This window comes from Neophocaena asiaeorientalis, unplaced genomic scaffold (assembly GCF_003031525.2).
Source record: "Neophocaena asiaeorientalis asiaeorientalis breed wild unplaced genomic scaffold, Neophocaena_asiaeorientalis_V1.1 scaffold32, whole genome shotgun sequence".
NCBI classification, from domain to species: Eukaryota; Metazoa; Chordata; class Mammalia; order Artiodactyla; family Phocoenidae; genus Neophocaena; species Neophocaena asiaeorientalis.
This window is the reverse complement of record NW_020185327.1, coordinates 3,283,220-3,290,418: the sequence shown is the minus strand read 5'-3', so window position 1 is coordinate 3,290,418 and position 7,199 is coordinate 3,283,220.

Sequence of the window (7,199 nt, the reverse complement as noted above, 5' to 3'; positions counted from 1 at the left end):
GGGAAAGCACAGTGCAGGACAGCACAACAACCTCGGCCCCCATTCCTCCCCCAGCCAGCCAAAGCCTCGAGATCCCCCAACAGTGCTCCATTCAATTGGGATCCAGTTGGTTGGTGGTAGCACAGGAGATGTCATTAAGAAAGCCATTCTCCCCTCTAGGACTCAGCATCTCATCTGTAATTTAAGGCAGGGGTAGGGGAAGGGATGCAAATTTTAACTAGATGGCTGCTGTAGTGGACATTTTTGGGGCTGCCCAGCATATAATCTCCTTCCTGGGTTCAGAGAACGAGCCATGTAAGTCCTGGTGTGTGGGCAAGATCTCTTCCCATTGGAAAGCAGAAAGCCTCCCCTGCAGTCAGAAGGGCTGTGACCTAGGTGTAACCTGAAGGCATCAGAATGCTGAATCGGGTACTAAAAAAGGAGCAGAAGCAAGTGGCGGATTCCTCATCCATCTTCCAGAAACAGCTGCTTCAGGAGCAGAGGTGGCTCCAGCTGCGGCGTCCAGGCAGCAGCAGGACTTAACGCCAGATTGACTGTGGGACGTGACTTTGGCTGTGGTCCTGCCCATTATCGACCTGCCCCTATTTCTGCCTCTTCTCCAAGCCGGGGTCTCCAGCCACCCAGTCATTTCAATTAATTCCTTTCAGTTTAGATCATTGAGTGGTTCTTCGTTGCTTATAAGAAAGAACCTAACGAAATAACCTCTAAGGCCCCTCCAACACTCAGTGACTCTCAGATTTGGTTTCTCTCTCTCCCTCTGTTGGGAGAGGGTAGAAAGTCCAGGTTGCTTCCCACCATCCAGGCTCTCCCCGCGCAGACTCCTGCCTCCTACACAGGGAAAATGGCTGATGTGGAGCAAAGCCAGGACTTGAAACGTGCAAACATCCTTGAGGCAAGGATGCATCAAAAGAGGAACAAGCGGCAAGTTCGCCACCTCCAGGGAAAGATCATGGAGTACTGCTCTGGATCTGGGGGCCTGCGGGGCGGGAGAACGTAGGGCCTTCGCATTTCTCAGAGCCTCGTGTGGAGCATTGGCCCTGGTAACGGACCGGGCTGCCCTCATCGAACCTTCCAGGGCCGCAGTTTCTGGAGTCACAACCTGTGTGAATCCCGACTCCACCACTGACCGCGAGACTTTGAACAGCGACTTCCCTCTCTGTGCCTCAGTTTCCTCATCCACAGAAAGGAAGTGACGGCATCCGCAGGATTAAACGCAGTAGAGCAAGGGAAAACTTTAGCACCGAATGGAGCCGAGTCAGCTCTTGGAAATGACAGCTATTGAAGCTACTACCGCGAACATCAGAAAAGGGATAGGGTGGGTCAGAAACAGAACAATGTTTTCTCAGACGTCCCTGCTTTCTCACACCCTCTCCCCACCATCAAAACGTCACAGTTTCAGACGTAGGCCAATAAAGCCCGGAAGGTGTCGTACGCTTTCTGTGATTCCGCATCTCGCCAGCAGGTGGCGTGGCAGCCGAGCGGGAGCGACCTGCGTCTGCAGCTGCGTCTGCGCTCCCGCGGCCCCTCTGCGCAGAATCCGGGGGTTGATTGGTCTTCCTTTTGTTGGCAGAGGAGGGCCATAGGGTGCTCCTTACCCCGGCCCCAGGCTAGAGGAAAGGGGGCGGGGCGAGTAGGGGGAGAGCAGGGGTGCCCGCTCGCCAGGCTCCACCCTGTTCAGGGCTGGCGCTGGTGTCCCCAGATGCAGACGGGACACAGAGCCCCTGAACCCTGACAGAGCAGGCGATGCCGGCCGAGGGCTCAGGAGGCGTGCCTCGTAGCCCTGATGCTCCGGTCAATAGGGCTACCAGGGCAGCTGTGATAGAGGAAAAATTTTAAAGGTCAGAAACCACATGAGCAATGGGCCTCAACTTTGTTCAGATAAGGTGTATTTGAGCATCTACTAAGGGTAGAACCCCAGGAGTGTAGAGCGGTTCTGATGCCATTCTAGAAACTTACTGTGAGAGGGATATGACATAAATACAGGGACAATGTACTATACAGAGAAAATAACCATCTCCAAGGGTTAAATGATAGCTTTGGGAAGGTGTGACGTCAGAGTGGAGTCTTGCAGGAGGCTTCACCTGGAGCAAAGCGGGTGACACAAGGGAGGAACCAGGTGTCCAGGCAACGATGTGAACAGCCTGAGCAAAGGCAAAAATGAAGCAGCTTGGGTAAAACAAGACCAGCACTGTCCACCTCACTGGGCTGCTATAAGGATTCTATGAACCAATGTAAGCACTTCAGATATACTAGCGGCTATTAGCAGAGCAGGACGTGTACTTTAGGAGGCAGTGAGAGACGAGACTAGGAACCTGGGTGGAACTCAGAGAAAGGAGGCTAGAAAGCCAAGCCGTGAAGCTTGGACTTTAATTTGGATCTCAGCGGAAAGAAAGCAGGTGCATTGTCAGATTGTGCATTAGGATTCATGCCGGCTAATGTTTAGGGTGGAGAGGACCAGGGTGAAACTGGAGGTGGGGCAAGCTGGGAATTAGAGAAGGAAACAAGAACAGAGATGAGACACTGTGATGCTGCAGTCCTCCAGACATGACACTGATGGATTCGGGGGTGACACTAGAGTGGCTCGAAGAAGACGGTGTGCTGACCACAAAGACGGGGCGCGGAGAGGAATGTGGTGCCGTTAGCGAATACAAAGGAGCCGAGGTGTCGCCTTGAGCAGGTAACCTTAACTCATCAGCTCACTTTCCTCCTCTAACTAATGGAAAACCATCCCTGCCTCTCAGGATTGTCGTGAGAATGAAATGAATCAACAGATGCAAAGCAGCTTCTGCATAGCAAGGACTGAACAAGTTTTAACCCCCTCGTCTCCCATTATGAAAATGCTGTCTTGTGTTGCCTTTTAATTATTTCATGTGACGAAGCTTTAGATCCTTGGCCAGTTCATCAGTGCACATACAAGTATTTTCCAAGTCTCCAATTTAATTTTCTTACAGATCATTTTTGTACTTTGTGCTTACATCTACCTCATTTGGAAATTTTTCTCTCTGTTTCTTGATGTCTCTGCATGTACACCAGCGGTTCTCAACGGAGGTCAGTTCTGTCTCACAGGGGACATTTGACAGTGTCTGCAGACATTTTTGGCTGTCATGATTGGGAGAAGGATGCTGCCAGCGCTTATCGGGCAGAGGCCAGAGATGCTGCTGCACACCCTACAGTGCACAGGACAGGCCCTCACAGCAGAGAATTACCCAGCCCCAAATGTCAGTGGCATCAAGAATGGGAAACCCTGACCTAGACCCTCCTTGAGGGCATGGCTCTGGGTCTTATTTATCTTTGTACCCCTTGTGTCTAGCACACAGAGTTAAGAGTTTAATGAGTAGGGATTGAACAGAAAAGAAATCAGGAAGAGGTGCTGATTTCTGGGGAAGAAGAGGGACTTCGGAGCAAGTCAGTGTTGCGAATTCAGCGGGATTCTGAGAGGCAAGGAGGACCAGAAGTCATAAGAGAACCTGCAGCAGGACGTTGGGAGTCATTCCGTCACCCATGAGAACTGTACTGAGTAACTACTTTGTATGAGGCGCTGTGCCGGACGCGGCAGCAGCAGAGGGGAGCAATTCCATGCCTACGCATGAGGAGCTCGTGGTCCACTGGAGGTGGAGACACTCGGAAGTAAATCCCTCATGAGCAGGGCCTCGTGTGAGCCCTGAGGATGGGCCGCTAATGCTGCCTGGGGATTCATGGATGACGCGAGCAGTGACCAGAGGCAGGAGGGGCCAGGAGAGATCTCTTGGGTAAAGAAGAATAGCAAGGACTGGAAGATACTCCAGGTGGTGGGAACTGCTCGTGCCAAGCGAAAACGGTGGAAACGCCGGGCAGGGCTGCATGAGAGGACGGTGCGGAGTGATGTGTGGTGGGGAATAGCAGGTGAGCCAGGGCTCTGTATTTGGAGAAGGGTAGGAAGCATTTGTAGGTGGACACAAAGACAGAGGGCGGTCAAGAGTCCTGTACAGCAGCTACACGGTGTCCTGTGTAATGAGCACTGATTTCCTGTTAAATAAAGGTTCTTGAACTGCCACCTTGCCTAGGTCACGAGCCGCTGTAGTGTCCTGGGAAGGTAATGCTGTTTGCGTTCTTAGGATAGAAGAGGCTTAAACATATCCTTGGGCAAAGGAGCGAGAAATTGAAGATGGAAGAGAGAAAGTGAGGGTAGTCGAAGAAGCAAAACCTCAGAGAAGGCTGGCAGGTGAGTAATTGATTTAAACAGGACACTTTCCTGTTTGATGTTTTCCCCACTCTATGTGAAACTTAAGAAGTGTCTGTTTCCTAACAGCATCCCCGGGCATCCTTGGCTTTGAGGTGTAAGGTGGCATTCTAGCTCCCCTGGCACCAGAACCTGGAGGTTTTCAGCTCCATAGGGACCCGGGTGAAAAGACCAGGTTCTGGTTAGAGCAGGCGTACCTCGGAAATGTTGGGATCTGTGGCAGCCAAAATAATGCCCCCCCAATAATGCCCATGTCCTAATCCCCAGAAACCATGAAAACACTACCTTATGTGACAAAAGGGACTTTGTGGATGTGATTAAGTGATAATCTTGAGATGGAAAGTTATCCTGGATTACCCAAATGGGCTAACTGTGATCACAGGGGTCCTTATAAGAGAAAGACAAGAGGGTCAGACTCAAAGAAGGTGATGTGACAACAGGAACAGAGATCAGAGAGTCAGGGAGAGATTTGAAGATACTACCCAGCCAGCTTTGAAGACAGAGGAACGGCTGTGAGTCAAAGAATGCAGGCAGATGCTAGAAGCTGGAAAAGCAAGGAAATATTCTCCCTGGAGCCTCCAAAAGGTTCTGCTGACCCTTTGACTTTAGTTCAGGGAAGCCCACTTTGGACTTCCGATTACTGTAAGATAATAAATTTGTGTTGTTTTACACCACTAAGTGTATGGTAATTCATTACAGCAGCCATAGGAAACTAATATAGCACCTTTCCCCCATTTCGAGTTGAAAGACTTCTTTGTACCTGTGCACATTTCCCGGGATCCTTGGCAACCATTTGGAAGACACAAGCTGTAAAACCCTGGACTTCTGCATTCAGCCTTGGAACAATGTTCACAGCTGTGGAAACTGGAGTTTAAATCTTAATAGAACTCCACAGGAATTGAAGACGCTTTAAAACAAGCTATCTTTTGGCCACAAGTTAGACATCTGGAAGTCTCATTACAGACTCTTCTGCAAACGCCAGTGTGACAAGGAATTAAATTCACCAGCGTTCTCTGCGTCAGAGAAGTGTCCTCTGCAAACGCCAGCTGGATTGAACCCTTCCGCATCTGTGACGGCCAGACAGAATGCAACAATGTATTCAATACCTACATGTTTGTTTCCCTTAATTCTTTCAGGTGCCTTTGGGGAATAAGCGGTGGTGGAATGGTTGGAGTACTCAGTTTTTTAGTCCACCTTCATTTCCCTCAACTCTAAGTAACAGCTTTACATGCCAGAATACGTTACCATAGCAATATTTTCTAAGCAATAGATGGGCTGAGTTGCACTATTGAAGAAGCTCAAGAGAAAATATGAATAACAACCTGGGAAAGTCCAGAGTGCTACAGAGCCTCGAGGCTGTTAAAACAAGGGGCTCAATGGATTCCCTAGTGATCGATCAGAAAGGTGCGACGCCCAGGTCATATAAAGTGCAGTGTGAGCAGCTATGGATCACCGTCAGAACGCCCACTTCCTCATCTCCAAGTGACCCATCCACGAAGCTCAAATGACAAAAGACAAATTAAACAGGTTGGGGGGAGGAATCTTTGAAATTCATATCAAAAAGGGGTACTTGACAAAGCTCTCCTACAGGGATCCTAGGAAGACGGTGGTCACCCTGACAGAATAATTTTTTGATTTTTCTGAATCCCCACATAAAAACAGAGCAGCCAGAGAGCAAAACAAAAAAGCCACAGACAATAATTACAACAAAAAGTAGGTTACAGAGTGTCCCGTTGAATCCCAAAGCACAGGAGGGTGGGACAGAGCAGCAAACAGCCACAGACCTGCTGGTTATTGGCAAAGTTCAGGAGGAAACAGTGGGAAATAATGCAGCAGCTGATGGATCTAAGAACAGGAGAAACCCAAAAAGAACAAACAGGGGGCCAATTTGAGACCAGCAGCTGAAACTGGAGGTTTTCCCACTCTATTGTGAGTGACGGCAAGGTTGGAAGGGCTAGAGGAGTCCAATCCCTTTGAACCCTTTTTTGGGTAGCTCTAATGAGATATAATATATATTATTATACCATTCATGTACCATACAATTCACCCGCTGAAAGTTTTTTTCACATATTCAGGGAGTTTTGCAACCATCACTACAATCAATTTTAGAACATTTCCACTGCCTCAAAAAGAAAGCCTGTACCCATTAGCAGCCCCTACCCCCTGCCTCCAGCCACTGGCAGTCACTCATCTACTCTCTGTTTTTATAAATATGCTTATTCTCTATCTTTCACATAAATGGAATCATACGATATGAAGCCTTTTGTGCCTGGCTTCTTTCACTTAGCATGTTTTCAAGATTTATCCATGTTGTCACGTGAACTAGTACTTCATCCCTTTTTATGGCCAAATAATAATCCATTGTATGAATATACCACATTTTATTTAAACATTTGTCCATTGACAGGCATTTGGATTGTTTCTGTTTGGGGGTGTTATAAACAATGCTACGATGAACATTTGTGTACAAGTTTTTGTGTGGACACATATTTTCATTTCGCTCGGGAACATACCTAGAAGTGGAATTGTTGGGCCAAATAGTAACTCATGTTTAACTGTTTTCCAAAGTGTCTGCACCATTTACATTTTTAACAGTAGTGTATGAAGGTTCTAATTTCTCACATCCTCAGTGATGCTGGTTATTGTCTGACTGTGGCTTGTAGCCATCCTAGTAAGTGTAAAGTGATATCTCATTGTGGTTTTGATTTTCATTTCTCTGATAACTAATGATGTCATGAAGATTTTCCTCCATGTTGTCTTCTAAGAATTTTACAGTTGCAGCCCTTACGTTTTGGTCTTTGCTCTATTTTAGCTAATTTCTGTATATGGTGTGAGGTAAGGGTCTAACATAATTTCTTTATTTGTGGATATCCAGTTGTCCCAGCACCATTTTTTGAAGAGGATGTTCTTTCCCCCATTGAATGGTCTTGGCATCAATGTCAAAATCAACTGGCCATGAGTATATGGGGTTATTTTTGGG